The sequence below is a fragment of the Oncorhynchus nerka genome, linkage group LG11 (assembly GCF_034236695.1).
Source record: "Oncorhynchus nerka isolate Pitt River linkage group LG11, Oner_Uvic_2.0, whole genome shotgun sequence".
Taxonomy (NCBI): Eukaryota; Metazoa; Chordata; class Actinopteri; order Salmoniformes; family Salmonidae; genus Oncorhynchus; species Oncorhynchus nerka.
This window is the reverse complement of record NC_088406.1, coordinates 41,943,930-41,958,218: the sequence shown is the minus strand read 5'-3', so window position 1 is coordinate 41,958,218 and position 14,289 is coordinate 41,943,930. Positions and strand designations below refer to the sequence as shown.

The following is a 14,289-nucleotide window of genomic DNA, read 5'->3' as shown; positions in this document are numbered from 1 at the left end:
GAGGAGGGATAACGTGGTGGCAGACCTCCTCAGACAGTATGACTATCAGCTGAAGTTCACTCCGAGGAGGGATAACGTGGTGGCAGACCTCCTCAGACAGTATGACTCTCAGCTGTTGTTCACTCTGGGGAGGGATAACGTGGTGGCAGACCGCCTGAGACAGTATGACTATCAGCTGTTGTTCACTCTGGGGAGGGATAACGTGGTGGCAGACCTCCTCAGACAGTATGACTCTCAGCTGAAGTTCACTCCGGGGAGGGATAACGTGGTGGCAGACCTCCTCAGACAGTATGACTATCAGCTGAAGTTCACTCCGGGGAGGGATAACGTGGTGGCAGACCTCCTCAGACAGTATGACTCTCAGCTGTTGTTCACTCCGGGGAGGGATAACGTGGTGGCAGACCTCCTCAGACAGTATGACTCTCAGCTGAAGTTCACTCCGGGGAGGGATAACGTGGTGGCAGACCTCCTCAGACAGTATGACTCTCAGCTGAAGTTCACTCCGAGGAGGGATAACGTGGTGGCAGACCTCCTCAGACAGTATGACTCTCAGCTGAAGTTCACTCCGGGGAGGGATAACGTGGTGGCAGACCTCCTCAGACAGTATGACTATCAGCTGAAGTTCACTCCGAGGAGGGATAACGTGGTGGCAGACCTCCTCAGACAGTATGACTATCAGCTGAAGTTCACTCCGAGGAGGGATAACGTGGTGGCAGACCTCCTCAGACAGTATGACTATCAGCTGAAGTTCACTCCGAGGAGGGATAACGTGGTGGCAGACCTCCTCAGACAGTATGACTCTCAGCTGTTGTTCACTCTGGGGAGGGATAACGTGGTGGCAGACCGCCTGAGACAGTATGACTATCAGCTGTTGTTCACTCTGGGGAGGGATAACGTGGTGGCAGACCTCCTCAGACAGTATGACTCTCAGCTGAAGTTCACTCCGGGGAGGGATAACGTGGTGGCAGACCTCCTCAGACAGTATGACTATCAGCTGAAGTTCACTCCGGGGAGGGATAACGTGGTGGCAGACCTCCTCAGACAGTATGACTATCAGCTGAAGTTCACTCCGGGAGGGATAACGTGGTGGCAGACCTCCTCAGACAGTATGACTATCAGCTGAAGTTCACTCCGAGGAGGGATAACGTGGTGGCAGACCTCCTCAGACAGTATGACTATCAGCTGAAGTTCACTCCGGGGAGGGATAACGTGGTGGCAGACCTCCTCAGACAGTATGACTATCAGCTGAAGTTCACTCCGGGGAGGGATAACGTGGTGGCAGACCTCCTCAGACAGTATGACTATCAGCTGAAGTTCACTCCGGGGAGGGATAACGTGGTGGCAGACCTCCTCAGACAGTATGACTCTCAGCTGTTGTTCACTCCGGGGAGGGATAACGTGGTGGCAGACCTCCTCAGACAGTATAACTCTCAGCTGAAGTTCACTCCGGGGAGGGATAACGTGGTAGCAGACCTCCTCAGACAGTATGACTATCAGCTGAAGTTCACTCCGGGGAGGGATAACGTGGTGGCAGACCTCCTCAGACAGTATGACTCTCAGCTGTTGTTCACTCCGGGGAGGGATAACGTGGTGGCAGACCTCCTCAGACAGTATGACTCTCAGCTGAAGTTCACTCCGGGGAGGGATAACGTGGTGAAAGACCTCCTCAGACAGTATGACTCTCAGCTGAAGTTCACTCCGAGGAGGGATAACGTGGTGGCAGACCTCCTCAGACAGTATGACTCTCAGCTGAAGTTCACTCCGAGGAGGGATAACGTGGTGGCAGACCTCCTCAGACAGTATGACTCTCAGCTGAAGTTCACTCCGGGGAGGGATAACGTGGTGGCAGACCTCCTCAGACAGTATGACTCTCAGCTGTTGTTCACTCCGGGGAGGGATAACGTGGTGGCAGACCTCCTCAGACAGTATGACTATCAGCTGAAGTTCACTCCGGGGAGGGATAACGTGGTGGCAGACCTCCTCAGACAGTATGACTGTCAGCTGAAGTTCACTCCGGGGAGGGATAACGTGGTGGCAGACCTCCTCAGACAGTATGACTATCAGCTGAAGTTCACTCTGAGGAGGGATAACGTGGTGGCAGACCTCCTCAGACAGTATGACTATCAGCTGAAGTTCACTCCGAGGAGGGATAACGTGGTGGCAGACCTCCTCAGACAGTATGACTCTCAGCTGTTGTTCACTCTGGGGAGGGATAACGTGGTGGCCGACCGCCTGAGACAGTATGACTATCAGCTGAAGTTCACTCTGGGGAGGGATAACGTGGTGGCAGACCTCCTCAGACAGTATGACTCTCAGCTGTTGTTCACTCCGGGGAGGGATAACGTGGTGGCAGACCTCCTCAGACAGTATGACTCTCAGCTGAAGTTCACTCCGAGGAGGGATAACGTGGTGGCAGACCTCCTCAGACAGTATGACTATCAGCTGAAGTTCACTCCGGGGAGGGATAACGTGGTGGCAGACCTCCTCAGACAGTATGACTAGCAGCTGTTGTTCACTCTGGGGAGGGATAACGTGGTGGCCGACCTCCTCAGACAGTATGACTATCAGCTGAAGTTCACTCCGAGGAGGGATAACGTGGTGGCAGACCTCCTCAGACAGTATGACTATCAGCTGAAGTTCACTCCGGGGAGGGATAACGTGGTGGCAGACCTCCTCAGACAGTATGACTCTCAGCTGAAGTTCACTCCGGGGAGGGATAACGTGGTGGCAGACCTCCTCAGACAGTATGACTCTCAGCTGAAGTTCACTCCGAGGAGGGATAACGTGGTGGCAGACCTCCTCAGACAGTATGACTCTCAGCTGTTGTTCACTCCGGGGAGGGATAACGTGGTGGCAGACCTCCTCAGACAGTATGACTCTCAGCTGAAGTTCACTCCGGGGAGGGATAACGTGGTGGCAGACCTCCTCAGACAGTATGACTCTCAGCTGAAGTTCACTCCGGGGAGGGATAACGTGGTGGCAGACCTCCTCAGACAGTATGACTCTCAGCTGAAGTTCACTCCGGGGAGGGATAACGTGGTGGCAGACCTCCTCAGACAGTATGACTCTCAGCTGAAGTTCACTCCGAGGAGGGATAACATGGTGGAAGACCTCCTCTCATGCTCCTACTCCGACTGTCTTGCCAGACCACAATGAAACAGCTTGTACAAAGGCTCTACGCTCCCTTTCAGTCAGCCATCTCATTGGACGAGCTGAAGCAAGCATCGGAACAGGATCCCACTGTCTACCCTGCGCACCTACATACGCAGTGGATGGCCAGCACGTGTAAGAGCTGGTGCCTTTCGCCAGGGTGAATCACAAACGTACTTTCTGGGAAGAAGTCAAGACGGAGCTGCTCTTCCTCCCGGGGAAGGACTGCCCGTTCCATGATCTCGCCATCACGGTTGACAACTCCATTGTGTCCTCCTCCCAGAGCGCTAAGAACCTTGGCGTGATCCTGGACAACACCCTGTCGTTCTCAACTAACATCATGGCGGTGGCCCGTTCTTGTAGGTTCATGCTCTACAACATCCGCAGAGTACGACCCTGCCTCACACAGGAAGCAGCGCAGGTCCTAATCCAGGCACTTGTCATCTCCCGTCTGGATTACTGCAACTCGCTGTTGGCTGGGCTCCCTGCCTGTGCCATTAAACCCCTACAACTCATCCAGAACGCCGCAGCCCGTCTGGTGTTCAACCTTCCCAAGTTCTCTCACGTCACCCCGCTCCTCCGCTCTCTCCACTGGCTTCCAGTTGAAGCTCGCATCCGCTACAAGACCATGGTGCTTGCCTACGGAGCTGTGAGGGGAACGGCACCTCAGTACCTCCAGGCTCTGATCAGGCCCTACACCCAAACAAGGGCACTGCGTTCATCCACCTCTGGCCTGCTCGCCTCCCTACCACTGAGGAAGTACAGTTCCCGCGCAGCCCAGTCAAAACTGTTCGCTGCTCTGGCCCCCCAATAGTGGAACAAACTCCCTCACGACGCCAGGACAGCGGAGTCAATCACCACCTTCCGGAGACACCTGAAACCCCACCTCTTTCAGGAATACCTAGGATAGGATAAAGTAATCCTTCTCACCCCCCCCTTAAAAGATTTAGATGCACTATTGTAAAGTGGCTGTTCCACTGGATGTCTTAAGGTGAACGCACCAATTTGTAAGTCGCTCTGGATAAGAGCGTCTGCTAAATGACTTAAATGTAATGTAAATGTAGGTCTCCCCGGCATCTCTCATGCTAGGTCGTGAGATGGAACTGCCACTGGACAGACTCGGAGAGCAGCACCCAAGAAAAGCAGGCAGTGACCAGGCACCAAATGAAACAGCGTTTCAACAAGGCACACAGGGTGAAGAAGCCAGACTGGTTCCAAGCCCGACGGCATCAGCAGTGCAACAAAATGGCCTCATTCTGGACGCCATCTGATGGACATTCTCCACTGCTACCACCCGAGCTCCTGCCTCTGTGGGATCTCCAAGGGCCAGAGCCACAAGCGGTGACGGATGAAGAACGGCGGATGCCGGCACGAACTCGCCCTAATCATCTGGGGGGGCTACTTAACCTCCTCTCATTCTTAGGCTCCGTTAAGGTGTCTTAGTCAACCTCCAGGTTAATGGACTGAACTGGCTAGTTCGGGCTAGTTGTTACAGGTATCACTCTAGGTTCTTGCCCTATGGACATTTTTATATATGGTACAGTACCAGTTCCTGGTTTTGGAAGGGGGGAAATGTCATGTACGGTACGATGTGCTGTACGTTGTACTGTACATTGTTATGGTTTACGACAGTGTGCTGCTTCTACGGATGAATGGGTTGTGAGGAGTGGCACATGTCATTAAACGAGAAAGTGTGAAAACAAACAATGTGAAACCATGCAGATGTGCGTTCTTCTGCAGCTAAGCTAGATATAACAGACAAGTTTATCATAGAAACATAATACCATGTACTACAGCTGTATAATTTATTGTACAGCCAACAGCAATTAAGATGTCTATCAATGTTAAACATCGCTGCACGCAAACACTACAGTATGTCAGCGCTGAAAGATTTTGCCATGACAGGCCTTCTCGCTAGACATATCTTTAGTGCTTATTTCAAATACAGTTGTCACCGTTTAGTTGATCATAATCAGATATTTTAAACACTTTAATAATGTACCACTTTACTCATCATATGTATATACTGTATTCTATTCTACTGCATTTAGTCAATGCCACTCCGGCATTGTTCGTCTTAATATTTATATATTTCTTTTACTTTTAGATTTGTGTATTGTTGTGAATTGTTAGATATTTATGCACTGTTGGAGCTAGGAACACAAGCATTTTGCTACACCCGCAATGGCATCTGCTAAATATGTGTATTGGACCAATACACTTGATTTGATTTGATTTTGATTTGAGGTCATAGCAGATGTTACTCAGTATCTGTGACAAGTATTGAATTATATCCACTCAAATTTTCGGGATTTAAAAAAGTCATATCCAAATAAAGAAGAAATTGAGTTATTGAAGTGCTTGCTAGATATATCTTCTCTTAGCTGACTTGAAACTTCAAAAAAAGACTTGAAACTCCCCAAAAACTAAAGGAACAAACATTTCTCCAGGACCACTGCTCCCCTTGGTTAATCTCTTGCACAAATAAATCTGCCATTAATATGTAACTCCTCTGAAAACTTTCTAAATGTGATTAAATGCAGATTAAGGAAAAATTATGGAAACTCACTGACTAAGCACTGCTATTTCCTGAGATTCAGAAACTGGCCATTTTCATTATTGTTATTATTAGTGGGCTCTAGCTGTCCTTGAGGATTTGTGTCATTTGGCCAAAAAGATGGAGACTGCGCATCACAGTGCCAGCTTTTACCATGTGACATTGCTGAATTGATGCAGCGTTTCTTTGTGAAGCCACATATTTTCTGTGAAAATGAATTTTCATTCCGATCGTGCTTGCACCCACTCAGCCTTGGCCCTGTCGGGATTCAAAATGAATAACCAATTATTGCTTTGCTATCATGCTCAGTTTGACGCTGACCACTCCACATTCGGATTGAGAAGTACTGTATAACCAGTAATTAAGAGAAGCAGCAGAGCAGAAAGTATTTGTCTCCGCTTGGAATTTGCAGTGGGTGTCTGCACTAGACTGACAGGATTATTATGCTTAACCAAATATGTGATTTTTAGACATAAAATCCCTACCAAGAAATGTGCGACCCATTTTCCATATCTTTTCATTCTTGTTGAAGTGTAGCTCCAGGGGCATATTGGGTTGGCCTGTGCAGAGTTTTATGAGATCTGTCGGTTACTGTTTGGAATGTGCTACTGGATTCTTTTCACGGTGGTGTGTTTCGTTATTGCCCACTATGTTTTTCATTGGCCATCAAATGGTGGGCGCAAAGATGATTTGTTTCATGTGTGCTGCTGTTCCATAGTTTTCCATATCGTAGTTTTTACATCATCATGAATTCCAACCATTTCAGCAAGTATCAGTGAAAATATTGTTGGTGAGTTTATTGCAAGTGTTTATGATGCATTTAAGTGGTGTCAAAATAATCAGAAACTTTTATTTTCGACTATTTGAACGACCCTCCATGTCGGAATTACGTAAACACTCTGATTATTCACATTTTCTATGAACGATTATTAAAGATGATGGAACAAAGCTGTTCACAACATAATAATGTAGCTATGTAGCTAGTTGAACTATATTGTCAATGTTAGCAAGCTAATTTATTATTAGCAACATTAGCTTGCTCAGCTTCTGATAATACTGTAATATGACTTTCCCGAAGCGGATCCTGTGTTTTGCCTTCCACCCAGGACAATGGATCGGATCCCAGCCGGCGAACCAAAACAACGACGCTGTAAAAGGGGCAAATGAAGCTGTCTTCTGGTCAGGCTCCTGAGACGGGCACATCGCGCACCGCTACCGAGCATACTACTCGCCAATGTCCAGTCTCTTGACAACAAGGTTGATGAAATCCGAGCAAGGGTAGCATTCCAGAGAGACATCAGCGACTGTAACGTTCTTTGCTTCACTGAAACATGGCTCACTCAAGAAACGCTATCGGAGTCGGTGCAACCAGCTGGTTTCTTCACGTATCTTTCTGGTAAGAAGAGGGGCGGTGGGTATGCCTTGTGATTAATGAGACGTTGTGTGATCACAACAACATACAGGAACTCAAGTCCTTCTGTTCACCTGACTTAGAATTCCTCTCAATCAAATGTCTACCGCATTATCTACCAAGGGAATTATCTTTGATTATAATCACTGCCGTATATATTCCCCCCCAAGCAGACACATCGATGGCCCTGAACAAACTTTATTTGACTCTATGTAAACTGGAAACCACATATCCTGAGGCTGCATTCATTTTAGCTGGGGATTTTAACAAGGCTAATCTGAAAACAAGACTCCCTAAATTCTATCAGCATATCGACTGCGCAACCAGGGCTGGTAAAACCCTGGATCATTGTTATTCTAACTTCCGTGACGCATATAAGGCCCTCTCCCACCCTCCTTTCGGGAAAAGCTGACCACAACTCCATTTTGTTGCTTCCAGCCTACAGACAGAGACTAAAACAAGAAGCTCCCGCTCTCAGGTTTGTTCAACACTGGTCCGACCAAACTGATTCCACGCTTCAAGACTGCTTCGATCACGTGGATTGGGATATATTCCGCATTGCGTCCAACAACAACATTGACGAATACACTGATTCGGTGAGTGAGTTCATTAGAAAGTGCATTGGCGATATTATACCCACAGCAACGATTAAAACATTCCCAAACCAGAAACCATGGATTGATGGCAGCATTCGCGCAAAACCGAAAGTGCGAACCACTGCTTTTAACCAGGGCAAGGTGACCGGAAACATGACCGAATACAAATCGTGTAGCTATTCCCTCCGCAAGGCAATCAAACAAGCTAAGTGTCAGTATAGAGACAAAGTAGAGTCGCAATTCAACGGCTCAGACACAAGAGGTATGTGGCAGGGTCTACAGTCAATCACGGATTACAAAAAGAAAACCAGCCCCGTCGCGGACCAGGATGTCTTGCTCCCAGACAGACTAAATCACTTTTTTACTCGCTTTGAGGAAAATACAGTGCCACTGACACAGCCCGCTACCAAAACCTGCGGACTCTCCTTCACTGCAGCCGACGTGAGTAAAACATTTAAACGTGTTAACCCTTGCAAGGCTGCAGGCCCAGAAGGCATCCCCAGCCGCGTCCTCAGAGCATGCGCAGACCAGCTGGCTGGTGTGTTTACGGACATATTCAATCAATCCTTATCCCAGTCTGCTGTTCCCACATGCTTCAAGAGGGCCACCATTGTTCCTGTTCCCAAGAAAGCTAAGGTAACTGAGCTAAACGACTACCGCCCCGTAGCATTCACTTCTGTCATCATGAAGTGCTTTGAGAGACTAGTCAAGGACCATATCACCTCCACCGTACCTGACACCCTAGACCCACTCCAATTTGCTTACCGCCCCAATAGGTGCACAGACGATGCAATCAAAACCACGCTGCACACTGCCCTAACCCATCTGGACAAGAGGAATACCTATGTGAGAATGCTGTTCATCGAATACAGCTCAGCATTTAACACCATAGTACCCTCCAAACTCGTCATCAAGCTCAAGACCCTGGGTCTCGACCCCGACCTGTGCAACTGGGTAGCGGACTTCCTGACGGGCCGCCCCCAGGTGGTGAGAGTAGGTAACAACATCTCCACCCCGCTGATCCTCAACACTGGGGCCCCACAAGGGTGCGTTCTGAGCCCTCTCGTGTACTCCCTGTTCACCCATGACTGGCCATACACGACTCCAACTCAATCATCAAGTTTGCGGACGACACTACAGTGGTAGGCTTGATTACCAACAACGACGAGACGGCCTACAGGGAGGAGGTGAGGGCCCTCAGAGTGTGGTGTCAGGAAAATAATCTCACACTCAACGTCAACAAAACAAAGGAGATGATTGTGGACTTCAGGAAACAGCAGAGGGAGCACCCCCTATCCACATCGATGGGACAGTAGTAGAGAGGGTAGTAAGTTTTAAGTTCCTCGGCGTACACATCACGGACAAACTGAATTGGTCCACCCACACAGACAGCGTTGTGAAGAAGGCGCAGCAGCGCCTCTTCAACCTCAGGAGGCTGAAGAAATTCGGCTTGTCACCAAAAGCACTCACAAACTTCTACAGATGCACAATCGAGAGCATCCTGTCGGGCTGTATCACTGCCTGGTACGGCAACTGCTCCGCCCACAGAGGGTAGTGAGGTCTGCACAACGCATCACCGGGGGCAAACTACCTGCCCTCCAGGACACCTACACCACCCGATGTCACAGGAAGGCCATATAGATCATCAAGGACAACAACCACCCGAGCCACTACCTGTTCACCCCGCTATCATCCAGAATGCGAGGTCAGTACAGGTGCATCAAAGCAGGGACCGAGAGACTGAAAAACAGCTTCTATCTCAAGGCCATCAGACTGTTAAACAGCCACCACTAACATACTGACTCAACTCCAGCCACTTTAATAATGGAAATTGATGGAAATTGATGGAAAAAATGTATCACTAGCCACTTCAAACAATGCCACTTAATATAATGTTTACATACCCTACATTACTCATCTCATATGTATATGTATATACTGTACTCTACATCATCTACTGCATCTTTATGTAACACATGTATCACTAGCCACTTTAAACTATGCCACTTTGTTTACATACCCTACATTACTCATCTCATATGTATATACTGTACTCGATACCATCTACTGCATCGTGCCTATGCCGTTCTGTACCATCACTCATTCATATATATGTACATATTCTTTATCCCTTTACACTTGTGTGTATAAGGTAGTAGTTGTGGAATTGTTAGGTTAGATTACTCGTTGGTTATTACTGCATTGTCTGGAACTAGAAGCACAAGCACTTCGCTACACTCGCATTAACATCTGCTAACCATGTGTATGTGACAAATCAAATTTGATTTGATTTGATTTATCTAGCTATCTCATTAGTCCGACCAAGCAATTTATGACTTCACCAACTAGAAAATAAGATTCAGAGTAACATTTGAATGCAGCTTTACATGCTAGCTTCTCTTCCCTCTTCTATGGAACAAAGTGTGACACTGACCCTGTTATACCATACCGTATCTCTGACATTGTCCATCCATCGTAAAATCTCAGTGACTTTGTCAGATGGAGGCTATCAGATGTGCATTCTCTGTCCCCGCAGGCAGGGAGGTGGCACTGAAAGGAGCTCTCTGGTCAGCCAGTAAGTCAGTCATCCAGCCAGTCAGTCAGTCATCCAACCAGATAGCCAGTCATCCAACCAGTCAGTCATCCAGCCAAGTTCCAATCAGCCAGCCAGTCAGTCAGTAGAGTAGTCGGGCACCCAGCAAGCCAGGGCGTCAGTTGAACAGTCAGTCACTGGCACATATCCACTTGTCCCATTGCTGTCTCTCCAGGGGAAAACAGTGGCTTTTTATGCTTTATCAGCACGGCGCTGCCTGCTGCCTGCTGCCTGCTGCCTGCTGCCTGGTGTAGGTGTCTTAATACAAACACACAAATAAATGGAGTGGATGGAAATAGCTGTCCTCTCATCTGGAGCCAAGCTGTCCCATCACGCTGATCAAGGTCATTGTCTTTAATGATACAGGGGGCTGTGATGGCCTCCTTCACTCAACTTTTGTTGGAGTCAGCAAATGTTCCTTTTAACGCTTTTCCCCAAATAGATCAAACACATTATTGGAGGTTAAAACAGGAACAATATCTTTAAGAAACACCAGTGTAATTATGGGTCGTTTTCTCTTCAGAAGTCTTTGTACATCAGGCGGCCACAGTCCCTTTCTCATAAACACCACGGACCCCGATTTCCATCTGGGTTGGGACTGAACATGTTGCGGTGTACTTAGATAGACCATGTCCTAACCTTCTCTGGGTGTCACTCCTTAGACAGCTATATTTTAGGCGGCCATTAGAAGCCTACATTAGGTAACACTTTATTTGATCGTACCTCCATAAGGACATAATAACACAACGACAAGCAGTAAATAAGAATATGCCAACAACCAGACTGCTAGGGAGCCAGGAGAGCTACCAGCCAAGGTTGGAGACAACGCCAGAGATAAACACCAACAATAGTCACCATAATCCTATACCATTCATGTGGGTCATCAGAGAGGTACCATTTACCATACCATCCATGCTGCCATTTCCCTGGGGTACCATACTTTTCCTTGTCTCTACTCTGGTTCCTCTTTTGATGTCTTCCCACCATGATGTCACAGGAGTACGTGTAGAACCTAGAGCCTAGCCAACCTCAGGAATTTGTGTAGAACCCAGAGTTTAGCAGACCTCACAGGATTATTTGTAGGGCCCAGAGCCTATCCAACCTGGAACAGACGATGCTCTCTTGGTACTTCATGCATTGAGGGGTTTAGTGTTTTTTTTATTATGTGCAGAGGTCACAAGCTGAGTATGTGAAGTAGCCTACGTCAAAATAAAGAGTCAACGCAAATCTGTTAAGGGAGTCTGTTAAGAGCTATTGATTGAGATACTAGTGCTGCACAATTGACTGTTGAAGGCTCTCCTGGTGTCATGGCATCAAGTGCATTTCAAAGACTTAAGTGGGAGTTTGTCATTTCGCTGTCATTTCAGGGAAAGTCCTGTCGTGTGGTATTACATGGACAAAGTGTTACTTGAATTCTTTGCTTGTGCTTTTTGATATGCTATTAATTTGCAATCAAGGCAAATGAGCAGTGGGAAATGTTATTCTCGATATACTGTATTCCCCTCCATTTGCCCAATGAGTCAACAACCTGCTCAACTATACCACCGCAGCAAGGTCACATGGTCCATCACTAATGGTATACACAGTGCTGTAGGGTCACATGGGTTGATATGATGATATGGTACTGTACATTATTTCCTGGAATATTTTCAGTGTATTTTTATTTTTCCCATATGCTTTGGCCAATATACTATAGAGACAATGTTCTATTTAATTCTGTACTTTGGCCTGTTTCATCTGATCTGACCAGACCTTTGTTGCCATTTGCAGATGCTGTACTCTAGAGGCTGTGGACTGTGTAGAGACTGGGAGACGAGTGGAGGCAGGTCAGTGCATGTTCTCTCTATTCCCACTGTTTGAGTGCCCTTTGAGAGGATGTCATCATTTTGTTCCAGTATATGATAATATGGCTCGGATCATGATATCCAGGCCTACTCTGAAACACTCTGTGACTTTGTTTTCCCTACTTTGATTCATACTCAGTATTATTCTGCCTTATGCGCTTTCCGACTGTACATACAATGTATTGTAAAGTTATGTCAGGTTTTCTCAGAAATACTATATGTCAGCAATTGAAATGACTAGGTAAAGGGAATTACTGTATTCCAATCAGATGTGGGTCACCTGTTTACCATGACCAAACATTACAGAAGAGCTGAAAGTCATGCATCCTTCTGTTCAGTTCCATTGACACACAAAACCTACGTTTCCAGTCCAAAACCCTTCTCAAACCCTTCCAACGCCTTGTCCACAAGGAGGTCTCTAGTCCTGTTGTATGTGGATTGAGGACACAACCCTCTTTCTCTCTCTCTTTCTTTTTCTCTTTCTTTCTCTCTCTCTCTCTCTCTCTCTCTCTCTCTCTCTCTCTCTCTCTCTCTCTCTCTCTCTCTCTCTCATCCTTTGAAAGCACTAGTACTGACCTTGGGAAAGATTCCACCTCCAAAGAAGAGAAGAGCTGAGAGAGAGGGGGGGGGGGGGGGTAATGTGAAGCCCCCCTGCGAGAGAGGAAGTCACAACACAAAAACATGGCTGGCTCAGCATTCTGTTAGCAGCCTGTTTAGATAGGCCTGGTCTGTCCTGGTTTAGCCTGAGATGATGCTTCTCCAACATAGTACCTATGCCAGTGAACACAATGACCGCCTTGGATGCCCTCTTAGGGGTACACACTGCCCCCTTCACCCCTCTCGGGGGCCATTTTAATGAACTCACTCACTGTGTGGTCCGTGGCTGTTCAGAGCCCATGAAGAGGTATTGTGGGATTGAGGACACCTCGATACCATAAGAGCTCTTAATTAACACAGTATGCGAAAGCCAAAAGGTTGTCAAAGTTTAAGCGCAATGACGTCAAGTCTGATATAGTATGATGTCTTACAAAGTATTACTGCTCTTACGGAATCCTCCTTCCTTTTTTCCCCATCAGCCTGGGAGGGAATCCGACCTTCGATATCTTCATTGATTCGGACAATGAGTGACTGGTTTTTTTTTTTAAATCAATGCGCTTCCTGTTCTACTCCTGCTTTAACACTTTCTGCAGGACATTCAGTACTGATTGAAAGTGTGAGTGAGTTTACAATAGTTCCTTCTGAGGGCCGTTGGCACCACGTGAACAGTGTGTGTGTGTTTGTGTGTGTGTTTGTGTGTGCATGTGTGTGTGAGTGTGTGTGTTGCTCTGGTCTGGGAGGTACAAAGGCTCCTTACCTCATGGCATTGGCATTCCCTGAGAGAATGAGCAGGAACAGAGAGAGGGAGCAGGCACACACTGGGGGTATTCATAGGGCCCGTCCCCACGGAAGGAGCCAGGGTTGAGTATTAGCCCCTATTAAGAAACAAAGCCAGTCCAGCAGGAGCCTGGCACGATGGAGAGACACAGAGAATGGGAGGGAGAGAAAAAGAGAGAGGGGTATTTGGGTTGTGGTCAAAGTGTCACCAGTCTTTTGGAGAGAGAGCGAGATAGAGAGAGACAGAGAGACAGAGAGACAGAGACAGATAGAGAGAGACAGAGAGAGAGAGAAAGAAGTAAATGAACAACAATGACGAATGGTTTGATGAAGAATGCAAAAACCTAAGAAAGAAATTGAGAAACCTGTCCAACCAAAAACATAGAGACCCAGGAAACCTGAGTCTATGGCTTCACTATGGTGAATCACTAAACTACAGAAATACACTACGGAAAAAGAAGGAACAGCACATCAGAAATCAGCTCAATGTAATTGAAGAATCCATAGACTCTAACCCCTTCTGGGAAAATTGGAAAACACTAAACAAACAACAACACAAAGAATTATCTATACAAAATGGAGATGTATGGGAGATGTATGCACTTCATATTATTTTTGGCTGTATAACAAAGAACAAACAGCAAAAACATATACATGATCAAATATAAATCTTAGAATCAAGTATTAAAGACTACCAGAACCCACTGGATTCTCCAATTACCTTGAATGAGCTACAGGACAAGATACAAACCATCCAACCCAAA

General features: G+C 47.1%; 1 long non-coding RNA gene across 6 annotated transcripts in view; it reads left to right on the top strand.

Moving 5' to 3' along the window:
- Positions 1-14,289, top strand: part of LOC115136886 (uncharacterized) — a 115,874-nt gene that overhangs the window by 59,941 nt on the left and 41,644 nt on the right. For all 6 annotated transcript variants that reach the window (XR_010465066.1, XR_010465067.1, XR_010465065.1 and 3 more), the window contains one exon: positions 12,078-12,133. This is a non-coding gene — a long non-coding RNA (uncharacterized LOC115136886). The remainder of the gene's footprint in view (positions 1-12,077; positions 12,134-14,289) is intronic.